This window comes from Lissotriton vulgaris, chromosome 6, assembly GCF_964263255.1.
Source record: "Lissotriton vulgaris chromosome 6, aLisVul1.2, whole genome shotgun sequence".
NCBI classification, from domain to species: Eukaryota; Metazoa; Chordata; class Amphibia; order Caudata; family Salamandridae; genus Lissotriton; species Lissotriton vulgaris.
In genome coordinates this window covers 1,066,929,784-1,066,940,577 of record NC_141694.1, presented here as the reverse complement: position 1 = coordinate 1,066,940,577, position 10,794 = coordinate 1,066,929,784, and the positions used below count along the sequence as shown (strand labels likewise).

At 45.1% G+C, this 10,794-nt stretch overlaps 1 pseudogene; it reads right to left on the bottom strand.

Annotated features, from left to right (window-relative positions):
* Positions 1-9,683: 9,683 nt before the first annotated feature.
* LOC147708423 (dual specificity protein phosphatase 6 pseudogene) lies at positions 9,684-10,531 on the bottom strand (annotated as a pseudogene).
* Positions 10,532-10,794: the final 263 nt, after the last annotated feature.

Genomic DNA, 10,794 nt, shown 5'->3' with positions numbered 1-10,794 from the left:
ATTGTCAGATCAGGAGGTCCCTTCAATCGGATCCAACTGAACTTTATTGAGATGCCTGCGTGTAATGGGTTGAGGGACATCTTAGTTGTTGTGTGCATCTTTTCTCTATCGGTGGTAGCTTATCCAACTGTGTGATAGTCTTACAGTTGCAAAGTTAAAGCTGAGGGAGCTTGTTCCTAGGTTTGGATTTCCAACTATATTAGAGTCGGATAGAGGAGGCCCCTCCACAGCGAAGTCATTAAATTGCTGTGTACCGCCTTGAGTGTGGACCAAAGATTACATTGTAGTTACAGACCGAAAGAATCTGGCTTAGAGGAGTAAATTAATGGAACCTTAAAGGCGAGACTAGAGAAAGCGTGTGCCTCAACATCATTGAAATGGCCCGATGCATTACCCTTGGTTCTGGTGAGTTTCCGCAGCATTCCTGACAGGAGAACTGGATTATCGCCGCATAGAATTTTGATGGGAACGGCAATGCTCTTGCCTGCAGTCCCAGAACATGCTTTGCTTAACATCACAGATGACTTGATTCTTGACTACTGTAAAGGATTGGCTGATGTGGTTTGTTCTATGTCTCATCAGGTTGAAGAAGCAACTGCACCGACTTCGAAAGACCTCTGCAATGACCTGAGCCCAGGGGTGCTGTTCAAAAGCATGCAAGGAAGAACTGTCTTGACTCTCGGTGGTGTGGACCATATCAGGTGATATTGGTGACAAATACTGCTGTGAAGTGTGGAGGAGTGCCAAATGGATCCACGCATCACATTCCCAAAGAGTCACAGGTCCCTCCATTGAAATAGCTCCTCTCCCAGAGGTAATTCCAGCTGTGATGGAATAGTCACACAAGTGAGCAAGCAAAGCTGTGGAGGTTCCTGAAGAGGCTGGATACTCACCAGAGCAAGCTTCAGGGGGTCAAGATATACAAGACCTTTGTATATACTCCGAGGAAGACAGGTAACGTTGTGAGTGGTACAATGTCTAATTCAGCAGAAGAGACTGATATGGAAATCAGCTGTGTGGAGTCAAGGAAAAAGGATGCCGCAAATGAAACGTGGCATGTGTGACAGAAAGACGGAACCTGAGACTTGATTCAGAAAGAGAACTTGCAACAATAAGTGAATCCTACAACACAGCTGCACCATATCTCACTTTTAACTTATACATGATGAAAGACCAGTTCTTTCTGTAGTAAATTTTAAAAGAAACATCAAGCCAAGGGAACGTATTTACAAGCCCCATGCGCCGCCAAAGCGTCACTTTTTTTGACACACCATTGGCTTAGTGTGGTGCTCCATATTTATAAGACCACATAAAGCCACTTTGTGTGGCTTTTTGTGGCCTTGTAAATGCAAGCCCTTTTCATGCAGTACTTTGCGTGAAAGGAGTCTGCCATGGGTGTTGCTATGGGTGTTTCCACACAACACCCATGCATTTTGCAGCATTCCCAGATTTACAATGATTTGTACACTTGGGAATATGTCAGAATTCTACGCCTCCCTGGTGGAGGTGTAGGGAGGTACAACAAGAAGAAATACTTTTATTTCTCCATGTTTTTTCCTCTTTCTATGCGTGCTGCATTCTGTAGCACACATTGAAAGAGGAAGGCACCTCTCGTGATTGTTTTTGGGCAGTTTTTGTCCCTCCCGAGGCAAATTTCGGCCCCGGGGACCCCATCCCCCGGGGCATGGGCACATATTTTTGTTAAATATATTTTTTAAGGAGGGGGCTGTGTGCGCCCCCCTCCCAAGGCCTCTATTGGCCCCAGGGACCCCATCCCCCGGGGCTGTGCCTCTTAATTATTTTTTTTGTCTTTTTTATTTATTGATGGAGGGGGGCGCGTCACGTCTGGCCCTGGGGACCCCATCCCCTGGGGCCTGGCCACTCCATTAGGGACCGTGGGGGGAGCCCCAATGCCCCCACCGTCCCGCCGGATCCCCGCCTCCTATGGGAACCGGCATTGCTTTTCCACAAGTTGTACTGCTGACATGCAGCTCTCCTTGTGGAAAAGCAATTCTGCTTTGCTTCATTGAGGCGAGAGCAGGTTTCCCTGCTTTCACTTCAATGAAGTAAAGCAGCATTTGCTATGGCAGGACAGGAGGCGTGCTCCCACCCTGCCATAGCAAACAGCAGTGTCCCGGGGTTGGCCCCCCGGGACACTGCAGGAGCTGGCCCTCGGGGTTGGCGGTCCCCAGGGCCATCAAGGGCTCCTGGAGGGGGCGGCACAGCCGGCCTCCCAATATTTAAAGCCCTGGGGAGGTGGTGGGCCCTGGGGCGTGTGGCTCTTGCTCCCTGAGGCTGTGGGGGGCTGAGTGCCCCCCCACACATAAGTAGCATAGCCCCGGGGAGGTGGCAGTCCCCAGGGCTGCGGGGCTATTATTTATTGAAAATGCCCCCGGGACCTGGCCCACCTGGGGGCTTCATTAAAATGAAGTGCGGGATTCGCACACCCAGTGCAAATTCTGCCAATTTTATTCTTTTTTAAGTTTATTTTTTGGCCCTGGGGGTCCCTGTGGGCCCCCTGAGCAGGGCAAGCCTAGGGGGTCAGGGTGTTTCTACCCTGCCCCCTTTTCTTGTTTTCTAACCTTTTTGTCCCCTTTTTCTTGTGACTCGGTTACAAGATGGCTGCCAACACTTCTTGGTTTGGAGTGTTGAGAGCCAATCAGAGTGTAGCTCGTGCCCGGGACTCAACTTCATTAATGGGCTCCTCTCTCACTACAGAACTCACAAGTGTGGGGAAACCCTTGGGCACCATGCACTCTACAAATCATAAATACAATACAATACAAATACTATGGGCATCAGACTGGGTGTGACAGTGTCTGTCTCTATGTGTGACTAGGTGTGAGAGTATCTGTTTGGGAGTGGGTGTGAGTGTTTGTATGGGCTTTACAGTGGGTGTGAAAGTGTCTGTGTGTGAGACTAGGTGTGATAGTGTCTGATGTGTGTAAGAGTGGGCGTGAGAGTGTTTGCATGAGTGTCACAGTGGGTGTGAGAGTGTCTCTGCATGTGCAAGGGTATGAGAGTGTCTATGGATGTCAGAGTGGGTGTGCAAGTGTTTGAATAATGTGTGAGTGGATGTGAAAGTGTTTGTATGAGCATCACACTGGATGTGCGCCTGTCTTTGAGTGTGTGTGACAGTGTTTGCATGTACATAAGAGTAGGTGTAGCAATGTCTGTCTGGGTATGTAAGTGGGTATCAGAGTGTCTGTATGGGTGCCAGAGTGGGTGGAAACTGAAGTGACTGGCACACTACTTTTGAAAATTTCACAAAGTTCATCAAATGGTGCCAAAGTTATTGGCAAAACAAAAAAAGTTTTTCCTATGGAAACTAGATCCTAACTCTCTCTCTCTCTATATATATATATGTATATATCCTCCAAAGATTGCAGGTAAACCGCGCAGCTCCAGACCGAGAGGGCGTGTCACAAAACCAGCACCTGCAAGCTGGTAAAACACAGCATCCAGACTCCCTCTTACTCAAGAAAGAGAGTGACACAGCTCCGGGGGAGTAAGAACAGATTTATTGATTTTCTTGCGCTGGCAATAATGTCCCTGAAACGCTGGGCAGACGCGTTTCAGCCATCCATTGGCCTCATCAGTGCCCGTCTTAGCTGCCTTCTCGACAGCGAGAAGGCAGCTGAGACGGGCACTGATGAGGCCAATGGATGGCTGAAACGTGTCTGCCCAGCGTTTCATGGACATTATTGCCAGCCCAAGAAAATCAATAAATCTGTTCTTACTCCCCCGGAGCTGTGTCACTCTCTTTCTTGAGTAAGAGGGAGTCTGGATGCTATATATGTATATATATATATATATATATATATTACCTACTGGCGGTCGCCAGTAGGTATATATAGTTAGGATTTTTTCTCTATGGGATTTTTGAAAATTCTATGTCTAATAACTTTGGCGTTTGTGGACGGAATTGGCTGAAATTTTCAGGAAAATGGAACATTTTGTTTCTGAGCAGCCCCTGACAATTTGGGGGGGTTTCATCAAGGGGGGGCCGAGAAAAAAGGGGGGTCCCAAAACGCGTTTTTCCCATGTTAATTTCCATAGGGCGGTTGGCCTCACTTTTAGCTCGAACGGCTGAATGGATTTGCACGAAACTTGGCAAAATTGTAGGGACTGTTAGCCCGATGTGCCTTTGCTAGGTCTCAATATATGTGCTCCAGTGGATTTTGAGTAATTTAGGTTCAAAAAAAGATATATATCTGGGCGGAGCCTAACCACACATCTGATCTGATTGGCTGTCAGCACTTCATCCAAGAAGTGTTGGCAGCCATCTTGGGACCAATATACATGATAGCACCTCATTAAAAAGCATTGTAGTTAATAGAGGGTTTTAGGACTTTAGTTACATTATAAATCATTTGTTGATGGTACCATACTCGTTTTAGGAATTGTGGTGGGTTCTAAGGTGATTTTACCATGTGAAAAAACCTTCTGCTGTGATATCATGAATATTGTTTGGAAGAAAACTAATATCTCATGATTTTCCCACAGTGGTTTGGAAGGGGATCTATAAGCTAAACTGAAATCTTATTTTCTGTAAATTCACATTATCTTTCTCAGTCATGCGAAAATGAAGTCTGACATTCTCAGTAAAACCTGTACATCCAACAAGGACAGAGACTGTCAGTTGATTCCTTTGTGCTCTACTGCAGCCTCCTAAAGTGTTCTAAAGAACAACTAGAGCGCTAACAGTCCTACGTATTACAAAGGTATAGCACACCTGGAGCCATCGTGATGGGAATAAAGTGGTAACTCTTAAAACATTTAATTTAAAAAGGAACAAAATGAGGGGGTATATTATGCAATAGAAGGTATTATTAGTGCTGCAGAAAGAAAAATTAGGGCACATTTTGAGTGACTTTTCAAATCCTCTTCTATTTCATTAAAAAATTCTGACATGCAGTCTCCCAAAATGGCCACCAGAGACAAAAGAGCCCAAATGTAGCCCAAATATCACCCAGATGTAGCCCAAGTATAGCCGAATGACAGAATGTCCCAGAGTGTTCTAAAGAACAACTAGAGCGCTAACAGTCCTACTTATTACAAAGGTATGGCACACCTGAAGCCATCTTGATTGGAATAAAGTGGTAAGTCTTAAAACATTTAATTTAAAAAGGAACAAAATGAGGGGGTATATTTTGCCATATGAATTATGATTAGTGCTGCAGAAAGAAAAATTAGGGCACATTTTGAGGGACTTCTCAAACCCTCTTCAATTTCATTAAAAAATTCTGACATACAGTCTCCCAAGATGGCCACCAGAGACAAAAGAGCCTAAATGTAGCCCAAATATCACCCAGATGTACCCCAAGTATAGCCCAATGACAGAATGTCCCAGAGTGTTCTAAAGAACAACTAGAGCGCTAACAGTCTTACTTATGACAAAAGTATGGCACACCAGAAGCCATCTTGATTGGAATGAAGTGGTAAGTCTGAAAACACTCAATTTAAAAAGGAACAACATGAGGGGGTTAATTTTGCCATAGAAAGTATGATTAGTGCTTCAGAAAGAAAAATTAGGGATCATTTTGAGTGACTTCTCAAATCCTCTTCTATTTCATTAAAAAAATTCTGACATGCAGACTGAAACATGCACTTTGAATACCAGCAGCAGACGTCCCTGGTGAGCAGTAGCTTTACTACAGTGATCTAATGTGCAACTAGAGTGCTAACATTCAGAATTTATGGCAAATGTGTGACACATCTGAATGCCTTCTTGATGGAACCAACGTAAACAAGCATTGAAAATGCAATAGATCTCGCCCTCGTTTAAGTTAAAGCCATTCTGTTTGTAATGAGGTGGCTTTTTAGCTTTGCTTTTATTAGTGTTTTTTCAACTTTCATGTAAATAACATGCATCTGTATGCATATAAGTATATGTATGCATGCATTTATGTTTGTATTTATATAGATATACAGATGATATATGTTTATATATGTATGTATATATATATATTCACTGAAAAAACCATAGGTTATAGACCATATATAGTTAGGAATTAGCATTTACAAAACCTTGAAAATTCACTGAAAAAACCATAGGTTATAGACCATATATAGTTAGGAATTAGCATTTACAAAACCTTGAAAATTCACTGAAAAAACCATAGGTTATAGACCATATATAGTTAGGAATTCGCATTTACAAAACCTTATTTTACTCACACAAAACCATTGAAATTCCATATATAGTTAGTTGCACTAACTATATATCGCGCACCCGCAATCCACTGCTGATGATGTCACATATTACATCATTCATGACATGGTCAGTGACATCACTGATGACATCACTGATGACATCTCAAATGACATCACTGATGACATCACTGATGACAACATCCAGTGACTGTATGTTTCTGTAAAGTTAAAATATGTCTTACATATTGAAGAATGAGTGGATGTATAAGTGTCTGGATGAAGGATTTAGTAGGTGCATGACTGACTGTATGAGTGAGTGATTAAATGTGTCTCACTGAGTGCATGGGTTAGTGACTAACCTGTCTTAATTTGTGCATCATTATGTCTGTTGTTCTGTAAACTGTTGCATGTGTTGATAAGTAGCTATATGAGTAACTATATGGGTTATTGATTGGTTGCCCAAGTATTTGTATGGGAGACTGAGTGTGTGTGTGGGTGGCTGGGAGGTGTATGACTCTGTGCATAGATGTGTGAGCAGTTGATTCACTAGATGTATGGTTTCAAAAGTGCATGTGGAAACAGCTGTATGGGCGATTGACTGTGTGCATGAGTGTATTGGTGAGTGAATGGATATCTCAGTGCTACATGTCAAAGTAAGTGCATATGTAAAACACAGTACATGTGAGAGTTGACATATATAAATAACTGTGCATAAGAGCCAGTGAATGTGTGAGTGGCTGTATGGATCATTGTGAACTTGTATCAGGGATTGTATAAGAGAGTAAATATGTGTTAGTATATGTTTGAATAAGTAAAGTTTGTATAACTGTATAGTTGAGGAAATGGAGGTGTGATTGATTCTTTGCATGACTGACTAGGTGTGTGAGTAACTCCATGGATGAGTGACAGTCTGTGAGTGTCTGTTTACACTGATTGTATCTAAGGTTATATTAGAGTCTGAAGAGGTTCATCGTATTATCACATGAATGATATCATCAGTGATGTGATCAGTAATGTCAAATGAGATGTCATCAGTGATGTCATCAGTGATGTCATTTGAGATGTCATCAGTGATGTCATCAGTGATGTCACTGACCATGTCATGAATGATGTAATATGTGACATCATCAGCAGTGGATTGCGGGTGCGCGATATATAGTTAGTGCAACTAACTATATATGGAATTTCAATGGTTTTGTGTGAGTAAAATAAGGTTTTGTAAATGCGAATTCCTAACTATATATGGTCTATAACCTATGGTTTTTTCTGTGAATATATATATATATATATATATATATATATATATATATATATATATATATATATATATATATATATATATATATATATATATATATATATATATATATATATTATTTATTTTTATTTATTTTTATTTTAAAGGTTTTATATAGCGCTGGCTGGACCCGGAGGTATTAGAGCGCTTTACATGAGCATCAGATCATAGTTACAGGTTACATCGTTACAAAGGTTACACAGTTATTAGAGCATGGCAACATAGTTACTTGTAAGGTCGAGATAAATAAAAAAATAAGCACAAATACGTAAGGGGAAAATCAGGCAAGGGGAAAGATTCAGGGGAGGGGTAATGAGGCGGGAAAGAGAAGAGGAGGGTGACGGACACAGCATGGAAAGAGGAGGGGAAGGGTGACGGGGACACAAACAGGTAGACGAGTCAAAGCAACGTCCAAAGTCCAGTAAGTTGTGGTCCCAGGGGAAGTGGTATCACTTCTCTATCTCTGTGGCGGGAGGTTCCCTTTACGCAGTGTACTCTCTCAGAGGGGTCTCTGAGACTTCAAGGCCTACATACCGGATCCTTCCCCAAAAAGGGGAGAGGGAGTGCTTTGGCAAGGGCTGCCATACCATACCTCAGCTGTGAGTGGTTCCCTTGGCGCAGTGGACTCTCTCAGCTGGTTTTTTGAGACTCCAGAGTATAAATATTGGATATTTCCCCAACAAGGGGAGAGGGAATGCTTAGTCAAAGGGCACAAAGGACAGGGGGCTAGGCAGATTAGCAGGCAAGGTGAGAGATTCAGGCGAGAGGGGATAGGAGCTAGGGAAGTAGATAAAGAGAGAAAGAGTACTAAATGGGAACACATTTAAATTAATGAGTTATTATATAGGGCTGACTAGACCCGAAGGAAACAGAGCGCTTTACATGAGGAACAATAATGTTGCAATTTACATCAGTTAAAATTTACATAAGTATTGAGAAAAGCATTTAAAGAACATAGGAGACAAGGTGAATGGCGCAAGGAAGGGTAATGGGATAGGGTAAAGAGGTAGGAGGAAGATAGGACGTAGAGACGAGGCGAAAATCTGCCCAAGGTCCGGCTGGGTATGTGATGGCAGGGGGGGAATCCACAACCCATCTCCTCTTTAGCTATATGGTAGTTCCACCGGGATATCAGCCAAATCGCTTGGTCTCTACAGTCTGGGGTAAGTTCAACAGGTTCCAAGTCCTGATGTGTAAGCAGGTTAGGGGATAGGTTCAAGGTCTGGTCAATGTCCATTTTTTGTCCCAGGGAAGGAAAACAACGTGGAGGGAATCACTATGGAAGCCATCTTGAGGTCAGGCAGGGGTCTGTACTGTACACTGGTGGCCATCTTAAGGTCAGGCATCTGGCAGTTAGAGTCAATTTCCAGGACAGTGGCTGCAAGAGAATAACAAATCCAGTGTGCACAAACCATCACACGCACAGACATGCACAAGCACATACGAATGTGGGCACACACTCTCATATGCGCAAATACGCATGCACACAAGCATATAGACAGAAAGATCCAAAAACACAAGTACACATAAAATCCCATGCTCTAGTACAAAAACACACAAGTACATGAACAAGCAAACTCTATCACTTGCACAGACATGCACAAGCACACATAAAATGGCTCACACTCTCATACATGCACAGACGCACACACACACACAAGCACACATACAGAACCTACCAAAAACACAAGCACACATACAATCACATGCTCCAGAAGAAAAATACCCAAGGATGTACACACAGGTACATGCACACACAAACACACACACCATCACACGCACAGACATGCGCAAGCACACACAAATGCACACACACACTTTCATACGGAACAGAGGGCACACACAAGCACACATACAAAAGCATCCACATGCACAAGCACACATACAATCCCATGCTCTAGTACAAAAACACTCAAGTACATGCACACATCATCACATGCACAGACATAAGCACACATACAGAAACATCTGCGCACACCAACACGAGCACACATAGAATCACATGCTCTAGTACAAAAACACCCAAGTACATGTCCACACCATCACACGCACAGCCATGCACAAGCACACAATCCCTGTGGGTCACTTGTGCACCAGGATGCCTTAAAAGAGCGTACATGGCTTCTGTGTAGTTTGTCTTTGCTTCTAGTCTGCTCACCCGCTCTGCCTTCAACTCTGGGGTTGAGGGACAAGCTCACCCAACAAGCAAGAACTCGTGCATGGAGTGTGTTTATTTGGAGGGGTACCTACCTATGAAAGAATTGGCGTCGGGGAAGAACTGCGAGGGGTTCTGGCTCCAGTGGTCAGAGATGGGGATCTGCTTGTATCTGAACTCGCTGGCATTCTCGAAGACGTTGGGCAGGTTGGGGGTGACGTTCAGGATGTACTTGATGCCGAACTCCTCCAGGATGTCGAGGTTAGTGGAGTCCTTGGCGCAGCCAGGTACAGGTGCAACAGGATCTCCACGGGGAAGGAGGGCTGCGGGTTGGACAGCAAACTGCCGTCAGAGTCCGTGGTGCTGATGGGGTCGCAGTCGACGTCCGACTCGATGTCTGACGAGGAGTCTGAGCTGATGCGGAGGCCGCCCAGGCCCAGCCTGGGCGGAGAGGAGCCGCCGCTGCTGCACGAGCTCGAGTCCAGGTTGGTCTTGCAGTGGACTGGGAACTCGGCCTGGAACTTGTTGAAAGCTCCCTCCAAGAAGAAGGCCCTGCAGCCTTCGTCCTTCAGCCACTCCATCAGCAGCCCCAGAACGCTATCTCTGGTGCTGCCACCGTTCTGGTTGCAGTCGCTGCCCTCGTCGTAAAGTAGCAAGGTGTCGATGCGGCAGCGCCGGCCGAAGCGTTTGCGGTCCTCGGCGTGGGAGAAGAGCGCCCGCAGCGGCAGCTTCCCACCCCTCAGGCGCCGCAGCATGAGGCCCGGCAGGGCCACACTGAGCGCCGCCTCGATGTGCGAGGACTCGTAGAGCTCCTGCGGCCAGCAGTCCATGAGCAGCAGCCGCTCGCTGCCCTGCTCCATCTGCTCCTTCAGCCAGGCCGCCGTCTTGCCGTAAGCGCGGCAGCTCGTCATGCCGGACGGGCAAACTTCTCTCGCTTGGGGAAAAGGCGGTGGGGGCGCGGGCTGGAGAGCACGGCTACTGTGGCATGTGCGCGCTGCTCCCACTTAGCAGCAGGCAGGTGGGCTGCTGGCGGGGAGGACGGGCCTTGTCACGGCTGATGGAGGTTTAGAGGTCCTGCACGGGAGGTCCACAGGTCGTCTTTTGACAGCTTTAAAGGGTGCACGCCTCCGGGAGCTTTAATGTTTTCTTAGATGTAATTGTGATTGTGCAGTGCAGAGGTTTCTCT